Below are 18,347 nucleotides of genomic sequence, written 5' to 3' on the forward strand. Positions count from 1 at the left end.
GTGTCACGGTCGAGCGTAGACGCGCTACGAGCAGACTGCCCCTTTGTCTCTTGCATTTTATACGAGATAATATGTACGCTAGTCATTTTACAGTCTTAAAGCGCCACACTTCGATCTGTGACAATGTGTCACATCACGAAAGCAACTCCCCGAAAAATAGTAAAAGTAAATTAGTCCAAACTGTCGCTGTTAATTTAGTATCTGATTTGGTGAACACTTGCTCTTACTAAATATTTCCATTTCCTGTAGCACGTCGTATAATCTTCCTTAGGTGTTGTATGTAAAATTTAATATTTTGTGTTAGTTATCCAACGTTTATCTACAGCAATGTGGATACCGAAGTCCATATTACAATGGTGTCAAAAATTAAAGCATCAAAGTGCAATTTTGGTAAGGTTGCGTTTAATTTTGTCACAAAACAGTATTATCAGGTGATAGTAAAGTAGAAACAGTTAAAGAATACGGAACGTAAACAACTTCAACATGCATAACGGTAGACAAAAATGTTCTTCGTTTTTCCAACTTAACGGATTTACACACACATCTCGACAACTGGTTAGTGATCTCAGTATGGGATGTAGCCACCTCTGGCAGCAATACAGACCTGACAAATGACGGGGCTTGCTATGAATGATGTCATCAATCTCATGTTGAGGCAATTACGCCCATTCTTGCTGCATCGCTGCTCGCAAGTCTTGGTGGAGAGTGGTTGGTGGACGCTGATATGATGCAATCAGTGTCCCTAACGCTTCCCAGACGTGCCCTATGAGATCCAAATCTGGAGAGCGAGCAGGCCACGCCATGCGTGCAAAATGATCCGTTTCTAAGAAAACATCAACCACGCGTGAGGTCGAGCATTATCGCCCTGCAGTACGAAGTGTGGGACCACGGCACCTCGCAACAGCCGCACATGATGTCCCAAGATCTCGTCACGCTACCTGACAGCAGTTAAATCTTGCCGGTTTAGCCGTACAATTTCATGGGTTGAAGTAGTCAACATTATCCCTGCCCACACAACTACGGATCATCCTCGATACCACTTTCCGCAATGGCAGTGTCCCGAAATCGTGTTCACGTTCCCTCCATATGCGAATCCGCCGAGAATCACTATTCAAACCAAATCGGGACTCATCTGTGAAAAGAACACTGGCCCGCTGTTCGATTGTCCAGGTGGCGTGTTGACGGCTCCACTCTTGGCGTTACCTTCTGTGAAGACGCGGCAGAGGAACACAGACAGCAGGTTTCAGACAATAAGGGCCAATCCGCCGGAACCTTCTGTATACAGTTTGCCTCGCTACAACACGTCCAGTGGACGCTGCGAGGTCAGATGCCAGTTGCCGTACAGTACTAAGGCGCTACTGTCGTGCCCTCGCAGCCAAATAATGGTTCTCTCATTCTGATGTTATACGTCGTCGGCCCCGCCCTGGTCTTCAAGATACAGTTCCGATCTCAGTAGACTGTCGCCACACCCATAAAACAACAGAACGTTTCACATTACGCGATCGGGTCACATCAGTTTGCCACTGCTCTGCTTCTATTCTTCTCATGGACCTCCACTGCAGAGAGTTCAAATGGTTCAAATGGCTCTGAGCACTATGGGACTTAACATCTATGGTCATCAGTCCCCTAGAACTTAGAACTACTTAAACCTAACTAACCTAAGGACATCACACAACACTCAGTCATCACGAGGCCCACCGCAGAGAGGCTGGTAGGCGTCAGTCTTCTCTGTGCCGTATTGAACCGTCTGTGACTATGTACACAGCGATTGTGGATGTGGGACTGCCCAGAAAACACTATCCCGATTGATAGGTGCTCCAGCAGGCCGCTGTGGCCGAGCAGTTCTAGGCGCTTCAGTCCGGAACCTGGCTGCTGCTACGGTCGCAGGTTCGAATCCTGCCTCGGGCATGGATGTGTGTGATGTCCTTTAGTTAGTTAGGTTTAAGTAGTTCTAAGTCTATGGAACTGATGACCTCATATGTTAAGTCCCATAGTGCTTAGAGACATTTGAACCATTTTTGATAGGTGCTCCGACGTCATGGTTGGCGTGGTTGTCCGTTGACTCAGATGCCATCTTCAGAGCAGGTCACGATCATGGACATGGGTTGACAGTTTGTATAATTATATCGTGAATTAGACACAGGACGGGGAAGTAGTGGTTTCTTGCTCTAATTTCGGACACCAGTGTATTTTGGGAATATATCCCCCAGAACTTCATAGAGAAAATATTGGAGTTTGAGGAGTATTTTCTGAGTATTTTGGTATAAGGTTCAAATGGTTCAAATGGCTTTGAGCACTATGGAACATCTTAGGTCATCAGTCCCCTAGAACTTAGAACTACTTAAACCTAACTAACCTAAGGACATCACACACATCCATGCCCGAGGCAGGATTCGAACCTGCGACCGTAGCGGCAGCGTGGTTCCAGACTGTAGCGCCTAGAATCGCTCGGCCACTGCGGCCGGCCTTGGTATAAGGGACCAGTGGTCTCCGTTGGCTCGTTACAGAGTAATTACATCTCGTTTGCTTTCTTACACCTGTTATCGGTACTGCATTGAAAATACCTGCACAACAGCGCAAATGTGGACGGCATGCGCTGTGTGTCATGTTTGGAAACAAACTCGTTCGGTTTACACACGGTACTTTCTGCTGACAGCAGCAGTAATTGCCACTTCACTCTTAGCCCTCAACCTTGTACTTAGCGCTGCTATTTTCTGGCTCGGGTTTGTTTTCTCCCGCGGTGTTACTTGTACTTTATAACAATGATACACAGTGACATCGAAATAACTAATGAGGAGTTGACTGATATGCATTTCATATAATGTATTCGCTGAATGCAGTGTAAGGTCGGGACCTCAAAGCTATGCTCAGCTGTTCCCGCAACGACGGCGACACCATCACAGAAGTATTGCATCTGAACAAAGGCGACCACGGATAATCGTATCCTTTCTTGCTACTGCGTATTACAAGTTTACTCACTGTTGTGCAACTATTTTCACAGAAACAAAGATAATTCTAGCAACAAAGCCGAATAAATCGAAATTACTTGTTACTCTGCAACGAGCCACCGAAAAATCTGAGTACTCAGGAAATCTCCCTGAACAACCTATGAAATTCTGTCGGAGTTCTGGTTCATCGATATACAGGGTGAGTCAGAAAGAAGGGTACCTGCTTTGAGGGTTGATAGTTTTCGCGATTCTGAACAAAAAACTTCAAACATACACCCATTTCTTATCCATATCAGTCAAATAGCTGGTTGAAAATGACGGGCGTCAGTTACGTCTCCTTCTTCACCAAAACTCATATACGAATACAACCAAAACGGTTTAGGCTATGTAGAATAGTCTTCACTGACCATTTCGATGCGCACTGCGGGGCGAAGAGACCTGCAAGCTTATACACTATTTACGTCACGTCTCAGTACACGGTAATTGCACCAGTGTTTAACAGTGTTATATGACAATGTGACTTCGCATGTACTTTCACCTCGACGGAGCTCCTGTACAATCTGTATGGCCAGGACGCGGTATCTCACTGAAACGTGTCCTGAGCGTTGGATCGGTCGCCATGGAGTCGTTTCTTGGCCACCGATATCACCCTTATCTTACTCCATTACATTACTGTTTGTGGGGTTGGCTTAAGAGGGAAGTCTCCAAGTGCTCATGTAAAATACCATACTAACGAGCCCAAGTCAGCAATACAGCATCTGTATACAAGAGCTGCAGAATGCATTGCAGTTGACGGTGGACTTTTAAAAGTCATTTGAGAGGAGATGTACACAATAAACGAAATATTAGATCACAATTATCACTGTGTGATCAAAAGTATCCGGACACCCCAAAAACATACGTTTTTCATATTAGGTGCATTGTGCTGCCACCTACTGCCAGGTACTCCGTATCAGCGAACTAAGTAGTAATTACACTTCGTGAGAGAGCAGAATGGAACGCTCCACGGAACTCACAGACTTCGAACTTGGTCAGATGACTGGGTGTCACTTGTGTCATACGTCTGTACGCGAGATTTCCACACTCCTAAACATCCCTAGGTCCACTGTTTCCGAAGTGATAGTGAAGTGGAAACGTGAAGGGACACGTGCAGCACAAAAGTGTACAGGCCGACCTCGTCTGTTGACTGGCAGAGGCCGCCGACGGTTGAAGAGGGTCGTAATGTGTAATAGGCAGACATCTATCCAGACCAGCACACAGGAATTCCAAACTGCATCAGGGACCACTGCAAGTACGATGGCAGTTAGGCGGGAGATGAGAAAACTTCGATTTCATGGTCGAGCGGCTGCTCATAAGCCACACATCACGGGGGTAAACGCCAAACGACTCCTCGCTTGGTGTAAGGAGCGTAAACATTGGACGATTGAACAGTGGAAAAACGTTACGTGGAGTAACGAATCACGGTATGGCGATCCGATGGCAGGGTGCAGGTATGGCGAATGCCCGGTGTACGTCATCTGCCAGCGTGTGTAGTGCCAACAGTAAAATTCGGAGGCGGTGGTATTATGGTGTGGTCCTGTTTTTCATGGAGGGGCTCGCATCCCTTGTTGTTTTGCGAGGCACTATCACAGCACAGGCCTACATTGCTGTTTTAAGCACCTTCTTGCTTCCCAATGTTGAAGAGCAATTCGGGGATGGCGATCGAGCACCTGTTCATAATGCACATCCGTGTAATGAACTGGACTGCACAGAGTCCTGACCTGAATCCTACAGAACACCTTTGGGATGTTTTGGAATGCCGACTCCGTGCCAGGCCTCACTGACCGATATCGATACCTCTCCCCAGTGCAGCACTCCGTGAAGAATGGGCTGCCATTCCCCAAGAAACGTTCTAGCACCTGATTGAACGTATGCCTGCGAGACCGGAGGCTGTCATAAAAGCTAAGGGTGGACCAAAACTATATTGAATTCCAGCATTAGCGATGGAAGGTGCCAAGAACTTGTAAGTCATTTTCAGCCAGGTATCAGAATACTTTTGATCACATAGTGTAGCTTACCTCCTGACTCACCCTGTGTAATGAGTCATTCCTCTTAAACTCTGTAAATTCCCAACTTCACGTTTAGGCCCAATGTTGCGACTAAAACGTGATCTCAAGGAAGTGTCTGTCTGAAAACTTATCCAGACGCTTGACTGCTTGAAAACATTGTTCGATTTTTCCTTATCTTATATCATTATTGCGTGTCACAGCAACATTACTGGTATCACACCGGCCGGCACACTTTTTCACTACGAGCTTTTTAGTTCTTAGGTGCAACTTGGTAGCAAGTAAGGCCCTACAGAAACTAGAAAACCCTCAAAAGCACTTCAAAAGAATGCCGGTAAGATTCCTTCAGTAAGACCACTGTCGAGTACCTTGGTGTCCCTGTCGGACTTTGTTGCGTTCTGGTGGCCACTACGCCGATGGGAAGTTGAAACCTTGACCTTCCTTCGACCGATGCAAGTCGCTTATATGTCAGCTGCGTCATTCGAAAGAACACTGGCAGCTGACCCGTGGCAAATCTTCCGTTCGAATCTAGCGCTCTGACGTCAATGGCTTTGTTCTCCGGGCTGGTACCATTCTCACGTACCAGGTGTTCGCAGAAGACTCCGGAAATCCGGCGCCGTGCCCGCACCTGTGACCGAAGGGTACTAATGTCCCCGTGACTTCAAACCACTGCAAACAGGTCACAAAATGGTTTGCTTGTACAAATGCTTATATGCGATGGCTTTTTCTTTTCTTTTTCGCTCATTTCATTTGGATTGTCAATTTCTCAATACAGTCATCCAATATTTTTATTCCCATTTATTTGTTAATCATACACTACAGTAGTTTTTCTTTGCACTTTCATGTATGTAGTATTTGAGTCATCTCTACTTCAATAACCATTTTAAACATAGGTATGTTTGAAAGTTTCTTCAAATTAATAATCTCAAAATTCTTCATTTAACATTCAATTAATTCGTATATTAACGTATTGAAACATCTCCAAAACCTAAAATGTTACAGTCATTTCTATCATACCGCTAATGAAATTTTGCTGTGCTTTCAGTTCACTGTTAGCAAAAATTTGCCATTGCAATGATCTTTCGTGCCTTTTATCTGTATTAATATATAATATGGAAAAGTTGTTTGCAAAATCTCTAAAACTTCCTCTGCTATTTATATTTTTACACAATACTATTCTGCCTTGCAGTCGGTTTTAACTGCGACAGCAAGGCATTTAAGCAATTAAACAAATTTTTCACGTCCTTGAATGTTGCCCTTTCAGAAAAGCAATTCATGCACTTACCACACAGTATCCAGACAACGAAAACCAATGTGAATTTTGAAGTTTAAGAATTTTTTTTTTTGCACAAAAAATTAATAAAACCCCAAACAATAAAAGCAAAATAGAAAACAGAAAAGGATTTTCATTCATATTCCATGATTTATAGGATTTCGAGTGCCGTATCTTCAAAGTGGGCAAAGTGGCAACGAGGAGTCGAAATATGCTTTCTGATATAGTCCCCAGGACGTGCTTCCAAATCCTTTACATATAGCAGTTGCTAAGCATTCCCGGGTTCGCTAATATCTGTATAAAATACGTGTACGATCAATATTGTGAATTAATTGTAAACACGGCATGTTTCGAATTTGTATAATCTCATTCCTCACGTTCTCCATATTAACTTTTTCATCTGAACTTTTCGATGTGACTGATATCTTGTTTTGTTTCTCCCCACACATCATTTAACTGAAGCTGAGAAAAAGTTATCGCTATCATGTTCTTTTTGTGATGTAGTGCATGTGTAACGCTCATTTCTTTATTATACTGGCAAAACAGCTGTAAACGTCCTTGTGAAAACTGTTTTTGGCGTGAATATGGTTATCGTTTAGGTGTATAATTTCTAAATCACCACTGCCTGTTGTCACTGAACAGAAAATTTCTACAGAAATCATACACAATCACTCCGTTAACAATACCTGTACACCAGCCTTCGTAACTGAGGTCACTAACGCAGGCTAGTCTGATAACGCTCGGTCAACAGCTGGCTGGTTGAATCCCAGCATCGGCTGTGGTACTAAACTCGCAGTTGGGGGAGGGAGTTGGGTTCATATCTCCGTCGGATCATTCGATTGTAAGTTATCCAAAGTTCCCCTAAAAATCTGAACGTGACTGGCGAGATAATTCTGTTGTACCCGACGGATCAAGTGATGAGTAGCCCAGTTACGTTATCGATAAGCATGTTTCAGGCGGCTGTCGACGGTATACACGGTAACCTGGAAAATGCGCCGCCATAAGCGGACCGTGTCCGCAACCATCCAGCAATAAATCTTAAGCAGAAACTAGTGCCCACATACACGCGGCTGTTACTATGTCGAGATGGGTTGTTATCGAGAGCTTGTCTGCATGTCAGTCACTGCCCGCTATCCACGTAACCTCGCCTACGGTCTTGAACTTGTTCTGTGTTGTTCTGCTAGGCGAGGACACGTTCCTCTCTGGTATTTTCCGTGTGGGCTCCGATTATTCCCCGCTGTAGAAGATTCGGCTAGCTTACATTTCATACATGACTTTCAACCTGTGAGAGTTTCTTGTAAATAGTACTAATATGTGTGAATGTGAGTTGTAGATCAAAAAAAATATACCGGGTGATCAAAAAGCCAGTATAATTTGAAAACTTAATAAACAACGGAATAATGTAGATAGAGAGGTAAATGGAAATGTCGTGTGGCTAGGGCCTCCCGTCGGGTAGACCGTTCGCCTGGTGCAGGTCTTTCGATTTGACGCCACTTCGGCGACCTGCGCGTCGATGGGGATGAAATGATGATGATTAGGACAACACAACACCCAGTCCCTGAGCGGAGAAAATTTCCGACCCAGCCGGGAATCGAACCCGGGCCCTTAGGATTGACAGTCTGTCACGATGACCACTTTTTTTTTCACTAGAAACAGTAACAACAATGGCTACAATGAAATGACATAAATAAGGTGACAGATAATTGCAGTCATGAATTACAGCATTCAAAAAATGACTCTTTAGTAGTAGCACAATTTAGCACCTTCACTGTCAACTTCAAGTGGTGGCAGTTCAGCATGCACATTTTCTTCTTCTGCAGCCGGTTCCTCATCATTATTTCCCAGACCCAAATTAATCATTCAGTAAATCCTTGATGTGTGTTCCTTCCAGGGTAAATTACATGGACAGAAGAGAAGTCCCGAACAGCGACATCGCAAAATATTTCACTGCCTTGTTATTTTTGTCAGTTCCAGCCTTCTAAACGCATCTATAGGGAGTTCAAGATCTTCCTTTATATCAGACACCAGATGTTTCTCGCCATATTCTTGTATCTGCTGTACTGCTGATTTATTTTTCATGTGTGACTTGCAGGTGAGGTTAGGGTCGGGAACGTGACCCAATTCATTCCCTCTCTACTAGGAATCCAGTTCCTAATCTATACCCATTCGGTTGAAGACAATTCGGAGCATGTTACCATATTTCTTATTGTGATTCTGATATTTGAGTATTTTCTCGAATTCATTTTCCATATACATCTTGTATTCAATATGTTCATCGCTCCCAATATTGTTAAATACATAACTTGTATATTTGCCCATTAACCAAATCACTGCGTTATTTTTTGCCTGAGGGTAGTAACTTTCCTCTGGTCTGAAGAAAATGTTAGTCGGTACATTGTTTGCTGAAGTTCTTGTTATTTGAGCAATTTTCTCCCTGGTCCACCTCCAGTTGATAATCCGATCTCCACAAGTGTAACGATGAGGCACACTATCAACGAGGTTGCATTTGCTGCAGAGGTTTGTGTCACTTAAACCAATGGCAAAGAGACGCTCATTAGTGCTGATGATGTTATTGACTACCTTGTACCACGCTGTTCTCACGTCAGACGAAAGAACATCACTACTTATGTTTTTCCAGACCACATTCCATGCTATTCCAGCATATTTGGTTTCTATGTTATTTTTCCTTTCATGTTTCCGCCTTTCAGCTAAAATCGCCTTTGCTGTAACGTTTTTGGAGTTTAAAATCTTTTTGCTGAGATAACTTAGTTCAAGATAATACTCCCTAATGTGTTTCAGCTTAAAACTTATTTTTTGTATATTTATCGGCGGCTCTACACTTTCTGGCCTGACAATATCGTATAGTTTTGCTGTAATGCACCCTGGATCATTACACATTATGCTCCATGTTCGTTTGACATACAATGCCATCGCTTTAGACTTGATGTCGGTTAGACCCATTCCTCCATTGCTTGGATCCAAAACTGCTGTCTTCACCGGCACTCGAAATAATTCCCCTTTCCACAAGAACTTTGGTTCAAATGGCTCTGAGTACTATGGGACTTAACATCTGTGGTCATCAGTCCCCTAGAACTTAGAACTACTTAAACCTAACTAACCTAAGGACATCACACACATCCATGCCCGAGGCAGGATTCGAACCTGCGACCGTAGCAGTCGCGCGCACAAGAACTTTGCTAAGGTGGACATGATCGTCTTCGCCACCATTGATGGAATGGGGAGAACCTGTGCTATGTAGTAGGCCTTGGATAAAATATACGTGTTGATAAACAGTATTCTCTGGAACTGGTATATGCTACGTCAGCTACCGGGGCGGACACACATGCTTGGCTTGACATGGGGTTTTTTTACAAAAGAAAACACCCCATATTGCTAGACGCGTGAAAGATCTCTTGCGTGCGTCGTTTGGTGATGATCGTGTGCTAAGGCGCTACTTTCGTCATGCTTGGCCTCCCAGGTCCCCAGACCTCAGTCCGTGCGATTGTTGGCTTTGGGATTACCTGAAGTCGCAAGTGTATCGTGATCGACCGACATCTCTAGGGATGCTGAAAGACAACATCCGACGCCAATACCTCACCACAACTCCGGACATGCTTTACAGTGCTGTTCACAACATTATTCGTCGACTACAGCTATTGTTGAGGAATGATGGTGTACATTTTGAGCATTTCCTGTAAAGAACATCATCTTTGCTTTGTCTTACGTTGTTATGCTAATTATTGCTATTCTGATCAGATGAAGCGCCCTCTGTCGGACATTTTTTGAACGTTTGTATTTTTTTGGTTCTAATAAAACCCCATGTCATTCCAAGCATGTGTGTCAATTTGTATCTCTCGATCTACATTATTCCGTGATTTATTCAGTTTTCAAATTTATACTGACTTTTTGGTCACCTGGTACTTGTTGCCAACCATAGTAGACGCCCTTGAAAACTACACGACCTATTTCCTTTGTCAGCCATGCATTATCCTTACTTGTGCTCCGTCTCTAATGACATCGTCGATGTGGCATTGAACCGTATTCTTCCATCATTTCTTCTTTCCTTCCTTCCTTCCTTCCTTCCTTCCTTCCATCCCAATGATGAAAAAAGGTCTTCTAAGAGGAAGGTCGTCTTGATACAATAATATCGATTGAAGCCGTACAACAGAAATATTTATTACTGTCGAACTAATATCGGGAGTGAAGAAGAATGATCAAGCAAAGACTGATTAAATTTTAATAAAGGATGTAGTACGGTAAGTAAGTGGTGTGATCAAATAAATACGGTGTATAATTTTATTAGAAACAAAGTAATAAACTTAATTTCATTATATCCCAACGTTGAAGGTATTTCTGGAAGACATCCTTTGGAAGGGCGTTCAGCTGCCTTGTCAGGAACGGTGTCGAAACGTTACCATTTACGCACGATTTCCATTTCCCAAACCCGTCCCCGTTAGCTGAGTTGTCAGCGCGACAGAATATCAATCTTAAGGGCCTGGGTTCGATGCCCGGCTGGGTCGGAGATTTTCTCCGCTCAGGGACTGGGTATTGTGTTGTCCTAATCATCATCATTCCATCCCCATTGACGCGCAAGTCGCCGGAGTGGCATCAAATCGAAAGACTTGCACCCGGCGAACGGTCTACCCGACGAGAGGCCCAAGTCACACGACATACATACATTTCTCAAAGAGCCAGAAGTTACATGGAGCTAAATCTGGTGAGTAAGGTGGATGTGGACAGACAGGAACACTTCTTTCGCCAAAAAACTCGCGAATCAAAGGCGAGATGTGCCACAGCGTATTGTCGTGATGAAGAAGGAAGCCACTGACCCTTTTCTTCTGGTCTCTTTCTTCGTACATAGTTTCGCGATCGTTACAGTAAAATACGGCGTTTGTAGTTGATACCCTTGGTTCGAACTCTGAAAAAAAAATTACAGTGAGTATGACTTAGATAGTCGCTTTTGGCTGATGCACCTTTTCAGGGCGAGAGGAGTCACTGGTTTTCCATTGGGAACTGTTAATTTTCGTCTCCTCTCCAGTTATAATTCTGGACATGAAATCCAGATCCTAATGAAGCCGATTCTTCAACCCTTTATTTTTATTAAAAATGGAATCCCTCCAGCTGAACTTAAGATTTTTTATTTACTTCGCTACTAGTTTCCGCGTTGCGTCAACGCCACCTTCAGGCCCGTACACTCTGCTGAAATCTGTTGTGCGAGGTCCAGTCTAAGAGTCCGCGGTGAGATCAACACTTGCTCCACATGGATGGCGGGCAGTTTAAATATGGATGTACGAAGATTCTTCAACTCAGTGCAGACTGAGGCACGATTTTCTTTCTGTTAATCAATGAAAAGTCTCGAAACAAATTTGGAGAGGAGGTGATCGACCACGGTCAAATACTCCAGCAGGTAATCGCTGCGATATCGGGTCTGAGTATCATTGAACTCTTGAAAACTGAGACACGATTTCCTTTCTGTTCATCACTCAAAAATCTGGAAACAAATTTGGAGTGTAGATGATCGAACACGGCCAAACGCAGCAGCAGATGGCCGCTACATCGTGCAGCAGGTAAGAAGGGACCAACATCAAACACCGCGGGTGCAGTTGCAACCACATGTAACAGTACTGCAAGGGGCGTAATCTCACACTCCACAGTGGCACGGCGACTGCATGGATGTGGTCTCTTTGGCCGACGAACAGCAGGTCGTGTTCCGCTGACACCTGCACGTTGGCGTCACCGTGTTCGACGGCGTCAGGAGAATAGAGACTGGACCAAGAGTGGTAGGGTCACACGTTCTTCTGGGCCGAGAGCAGATTCTGGACGTACCCTCAGATGGCGGGAGGTGCGAACACGTAATGCACCCAGCAACATAGTTGAACATGATCATTTTGGAGGGCCCAGGTGTTAACGATGAGGAGAGACATAATGCTGCATGGACGTTAAAAGAGGTGCCTTGCCCATTAAAAGGGATTGGGAATGGCAGGGTCTACCCTTTCACAACATAACGTGGATTTTGCTCACAACTGCACTATCAGTATGACTTTCCCTTATCTAGAACGGAGGACTAGGGTTGAATTTCGTCGGCGCATCAGAAAGGATTAGGGCCTGGCGCAAGGATCGTCTATCTGACTGCATAAAAAAATATCCACCACGATCAAACAAAATCTACTCATTGGATTTACAATTAATTTTTTCATCTTAAGAAGAGTATTTTCAGTTGGGTACCTTGCAATGCTAGCATTTCCTTGATATCTCTACAAGTGGGGTTAACACTTTTCATTGAAGGTCGGATTAAAAGCACCACAATTTATCATAAATCGAAATTACACTTGTACAAACGAAGTATAATTATTGAGTATACATACATTGTTACCTATGGACGTTAATATAAGAGTGGGGGGCGTAGGGGGATATGGCCTACATTCAGCAGTACTCACAATACTAGCGTTCGAAATGGGCAAGGAAAGGTGGGAACTGCCCATTCAGAAAATAATGTATTCTAATGACTAGTGAAAGGTAAGCGACGGGATCCAATAGCTGATAAGTAAATAGATTGAAAAGGCGAACTATGAACTACTAGTGGATGCACGTTATTAAAGCGGCCTCCCGTCCGTAAACTAATAAAATTCATAAAACTCATTCTGCAACACCTTGATTTACGAATATGAATAACAAGAAACGCGGGCCGTGCTACTTCTGGTTCAATTTAGATATCGTATGCAGAACTACTCGCAACGTGTTCACACGTGGGCGAAAAAGAAGGGAAAACTTAACACACAAAGGCCGTTATGAAATGTTTACTCATATCACGGAGTATTGGAGAAGGAAAGACATTTGCTGAAAGCGAAGTGGTTACAAGGGGGGGTTGAATTATACCTAACGTGGTGACTGAGAGTCCCACGTTTACGTTGCATACTGCAACCGACCAAGCTCTGACGCCAAGTCCAAAAACAAAATAGCAAAATGAGGACGAAACAAAAGCAGTGAGGCGCAAATCCTCCCGAAATTAATGATCATCTAACACTTTAATATGTATTCGCGACTCAATCCACTTCTGAACCTAGCAAAAGCACGGATGCTAACCAGCTTGCAACCGTCTTCTGGATCTCGCCACCGACTCCCCACGACTGCTAACCGCATACCGGCCGTTGCTCCAGCGGATCCGGGCCTTGTGGGGGTGGGAACTGGCGCATTTTCGCCGGCCAATCAGGGGGTACGGATCTGTCGTCGAACCAGTTGCCGTTCAAGCAGACATTCACGACTTGGCGGAATGACTCGTGATTGGATAGAATTTAGTCAGGGAGTCGTCAGTGAGGCCTCTTTACAGAGCCAAACGTGCTGGAGGAACTGAGTTTTAGGTTGGTACTACTACTTAGAAGAATAAGACGAAGGGCTACTTTGGCTTCTCCAAGTCGTTCGAACTACCGGCCCATGCTCCCAAGCTAAAAGGTCAGCGCTGGCAAAGGAAAGCCAACATGACTAGCTGATGGAGACTGCTGAATATGGAAATAAAATAAAAGTACCTTGCTTCAATCCTGTCTCCAGTTTCATCATGCTGTCATACTGAAAAAATCCGCAGCATAGCCGGCATGCTATTGCCGTAGTAGTAATGATAATAATATGACTACAATATCGTAAATTGTAAATAAGTGAAGGAAGTGCAAGGTTGATACACGTCTTTCAGCGAACTAACCGCAAAATCTTTGAACAAGGTGCACTTACAAGTCAACGTTATTGCGAGACTCTACTGCTTCCTCGTGTGCTTCTTTCCAGGGGTGCATTCGGCCTTGACTTCATTCTCACGAATAATGCGAGACAGCATCGAACAGAGGAGTTGTAGCAGCTCTCGAGCAAGACGATATTGGGCGAATAGATTGTGATGCCCGCTCCCCTGACTTAAATCCCATCGAGCACCTGTGGTATCCATTGGGCAAACGTACTGCAGCACGTCCACATGCACGAACGATCATCCAGCTCTTATCAACCGCGTCGCTGGAGAAATGGAATGCCCTACCACAAGAACTCCTTACCAATTTCGTGGCCAGAATAGGAGCACGTTTCAGGGCAGGTATTGCTGTCCGTGATGATCACACATTCTATGAAGAATCATGTCCCGCCTATTCACAGGCGTCTATAATACACTGAAGAGCCAAGGAAACTGGTACACCTGCCTAACATCGTGTTGGGCCCCAGCGAGCACGCAGAAGTGCCGCAACACGACGTGGCATGGACTCGACTAATGTCTGAAGTAATGCTGGAGAGAATTGACACCATGAATCCAGCAGGGCTGACCATAAATCCCTAAGAGTACGAGGGGGTGGAGATCTCTTCTGAACACACATTGCAAGCGATCCCAGATATACTGGGAGTGTGGTGGTCAGAAGAAATGTTTACGTTCAGTGCTCCTGAAGCCACTTTGTAGCAATTCTGCACGTGTGGGCTGTCGCATTCTTCTGCTGGTATTGCCCCAGTCCTTCGGAATGTACAATGGACATGAATGGATGCAGATGATCAGACAGGATGCTTACGTACACGTCACCTGTCAGAGTCGTATCTAGACGTATCATCATCATCATCATCAAATCGAAGACCGATGACCCTGTAGATCATGCGCCGACCTCACAATGCTCCTCCATAGATGACGATCTTCTGCACCTTCGATCCAGTTGTCATGGACTCCTAGCTGGTTCAAAATGGTTCAAATGGCTCTGAGCACTATGGGACTTAAAATCTCAGGTCATCAGTCCCCTAGAACTTAGAACTACTCAAACCTAACTAACCTAAGGACACCACACACATCCATGCCCGAGGCAGGATTCGAACCTGCGACCTTAGCGGTCGCGCGGTTCCAGAGTGTAGCGTGTAGAACCGCTCGGCCGCTTTAGCCGGCAAAGGTCTTTCTGTAGCTCATCCTCCCATCGCTTCCTGGGTCTTCCGATTGGACGAGAACCATCAGGTCTTCCCATAAGTATGTCTTTTGTCCGAGAGGTGTCTGCTCTCCTAGCAAAGTGGCCTGACGAACTTATCCTCCGTGCTTTCAGTTTTTGAACGATGTTCGGTTGCCTCATCAGCTCATACAATTCTTGGATTTTTTCTACATCTCCACGAGCTACCTTCCGGGACAGGTCCAAACATCCTTCTCATAATTTTTGTTTCAAAGACCAACGAGTTTTCTTCATCCTTTTTTGTTGTGCTTCGGGTTTCTGTGCCATACAACAATACTGGCACTATCATGGCATTGTATGCTTTAAGTTTGGTCTTAATTGACAGTTTCTTGGATGACATTATCTGCTTTAGACTGAAATAAGTTTTAGATCCTTTCACAATACGTTGGTTTATTTCGTGTTTTAAATTATTTTGCCTGTTGGACCATGTACCAAGATATTAAAAATTTTCCACTTTAGCAAATTTCCGTATCCCTACCTGTAATGGGATATCATTATGGGCTTCTCTTGATACCTCCATTACCTCGGTCTTTTCTGCATTAAACCGTCGCCCGATATTACTTGCATTTTGCTCTAGGTCCTCTACAGTTTGTGCCATCTCTTCCTCTGATTCTGCTAGCAACTTCGATGTCGTCTATATAACCCAATAAATCTGTCCTACAATTTAGCGTCGCCCCTTTGTTTTCTCTTTTCATTTCTCGGTTTGCTTTCTCTAGGACAGATTAAATAACAGTTGTGGAATAACATGAGCTTGTCTCACACCCGTTGTTTATATGGAATTCCTCGGATAGCTCCCGTTGGTATTTGACTTTGGCTATTGTCTCCGCTGTGCACACCTTGACTATATTTATTAACTTCATTGGTATACCAGGCTCTCTCAGGATGTTGTACATACTTAATCTGTGGATACTAAGCCTTTGAGAAGTTGCATGGGGGCTTAATTAAATATGATTGAAAATACTTTTAGTTTTTAGTAGCTGTGTGTCCGATTACGCTGTGTCTCGTAATCGGTTGGCCCTGACTAGTATTATTACGCAATCTGACTGCATAGAATAACAACAAACAATGAAAGAAAATTTTCGTAAACACAGTTAACTAATTAAGTCCCCAGCAACTATAAAACCTACTAAACCAAAGCACAAGTATAACTGTTCTGTATGTGGAAGTATGACTCAACGCACATCTGGCACGGTTCTTCTTCAACAAGACAAGAATTTTTAAATACCAATTATACTGACGTGATAAAAGAAAATTAGAAATACTATAATTGCGCAAGAAAGCAGAATTAAACTCTAATACAAGAACACACGCCAGATGCTTTGTTGACTGAACCTGTAATGACGCATTATTTAGGGCACTGAAATAAAAAGAAACGGAGTTTGTTACCTCATTTATATTGATGAAAATCACTCTAATCCTTACATTATATCTCACACCGACTCTCCAATATCACATCTCAACCAGAACTCTCCAATATCACATCTCAGCAAGCACTGCCTACTAGCACATCTCAACAAACACTCTCTGCTACAACATCTCAGCACAGACTACCCCGAGTCCTCGACAGGCACTGACTACTACGAGCTCTCGACAAGCACTCTCCTACGAGCTCTCTCCCAGCACTGTGGAGGCGGCTTAATAATACTCTTTGGCGCAATCTCTGGCGCAGTGGCTCAGTGTAGCCACCTTTCATATGCCCCTCCTCCACAGGCCAGAATTTGATGGTATTTTTGCCAGCATTGGTGGTGAAAATACCACCATATTCGTTCACAAAAATACAGACAAAATAAAAGATAATATTAATACCTAAATATCACATAATTAGTTAAAATTTTGGCTTTGCACTGACCTTTCAATAACCTAATATATAAAATACAGTAGGCAATACAAATTCTTTTCATACATGTGGCTTTACATAATAGTTTGCACAATACACAAAAAATCAGTTTATACAAATGTTCACATAAAATGCTTTCAATGATTAGTTTATACAAAAAAGACATCAACAGGTGACATCTTTTCAGTAGAAGCAGTCCATCAGTGGGACCCAGTAAAGTTGAGCAGGTACACCCAGCAACAAGTCACATTTCTCAGCAGAAGCAGTTCCATTAGTGGCACCCAGCAATGTTGAGCAGGTGCAGACACCAACGAGTGACTTCATTTCAGTAGAAGCAGTTCCATTAGTGGCACCCAGCAATGTTGAGTAGGTGCAGACAGCAACAAGTGACATTATTTCAGTAGAAGCAGTTCCATCTGTGGCACCCAGCAATGTTGAAGAGGTACACACAGCAGCAAGTCACATTAGTTCAGTAGAAGCAATCCATCAGTGGCACCCAGCAATGTTGAGTAGGTGCAGACACCGGCAAGTGACATCATTTCCATAGAAGTAGCTTCATCTGTGCACCCAGTAATGTTGAGCAGGTGCAGACACCAACAAGTGACATTATTTCAGTAGAAGCAGTTCCATCTGTGGCACCCAGCAATGTTGAAGAGGTACACACAGCAACAAGTCACATTAGTTCAGTAGAAGCAATCCATCAGTGGCACCCAGCAATGTTGAGTAGGTGCAGACAGCAAGAAGTAACATCATTTCAGTAGAAACAGTTCTAACAGTGGCACCCAGCAATGTTGAGTAGGTGCAGACAGCAAGAAGTAACATCATTTCAGTAGAAACAGTTCTAACAGTGGCACCCAGCAATGTTGAGTAGGTGCAGACACCGGCAAATGACATCATTTCAGTAGAAGCAGTTCCATTAGTGGCACCCAGCAATGTTGAGTAGGTGCAGACAGCAACAAGTGACATTATTTCAGTAGAATCAGTTCCATTAGTGGCACTCAGCAATGTTGAATAGGTCCAGAGAGCAGTCCATAATATTCACTATCACCGATCACACTGTTCATCAAAGTTTATAAGCAGAAATTAAACATGTCCTAGTGGCACCAATCATGTAGAAAAAGTACAAGTAACAGTCCATAATATTCACTATCACTGATCACACTGTTCATCAGCAGAAATTAAACGTTTCTAAGTGGCACCCATTATGTTGAAGAGGTGCAGGTAACAGTTCATAATATTCACCATCACTAATCAGACAGTTCAGGCATGAACAACAGTTTGAATACACATACAAATGCT

This window comes from Schistocerca serialis, chromosome 4, assembly GCF_023864345.2.
Source record: "Schistocerca serialis cubense isolate TAMUIC-IGC-003099 chromosome 4, iqSchSeri2.2, whole genome shotgun sequence".
Classification (NCBI taxonomy): Eukaryota; Metazoa; Arthropoda; class Insecta; order Orthoptera; family Acrididae; genus Schistocerca; species Schistocerca serialis.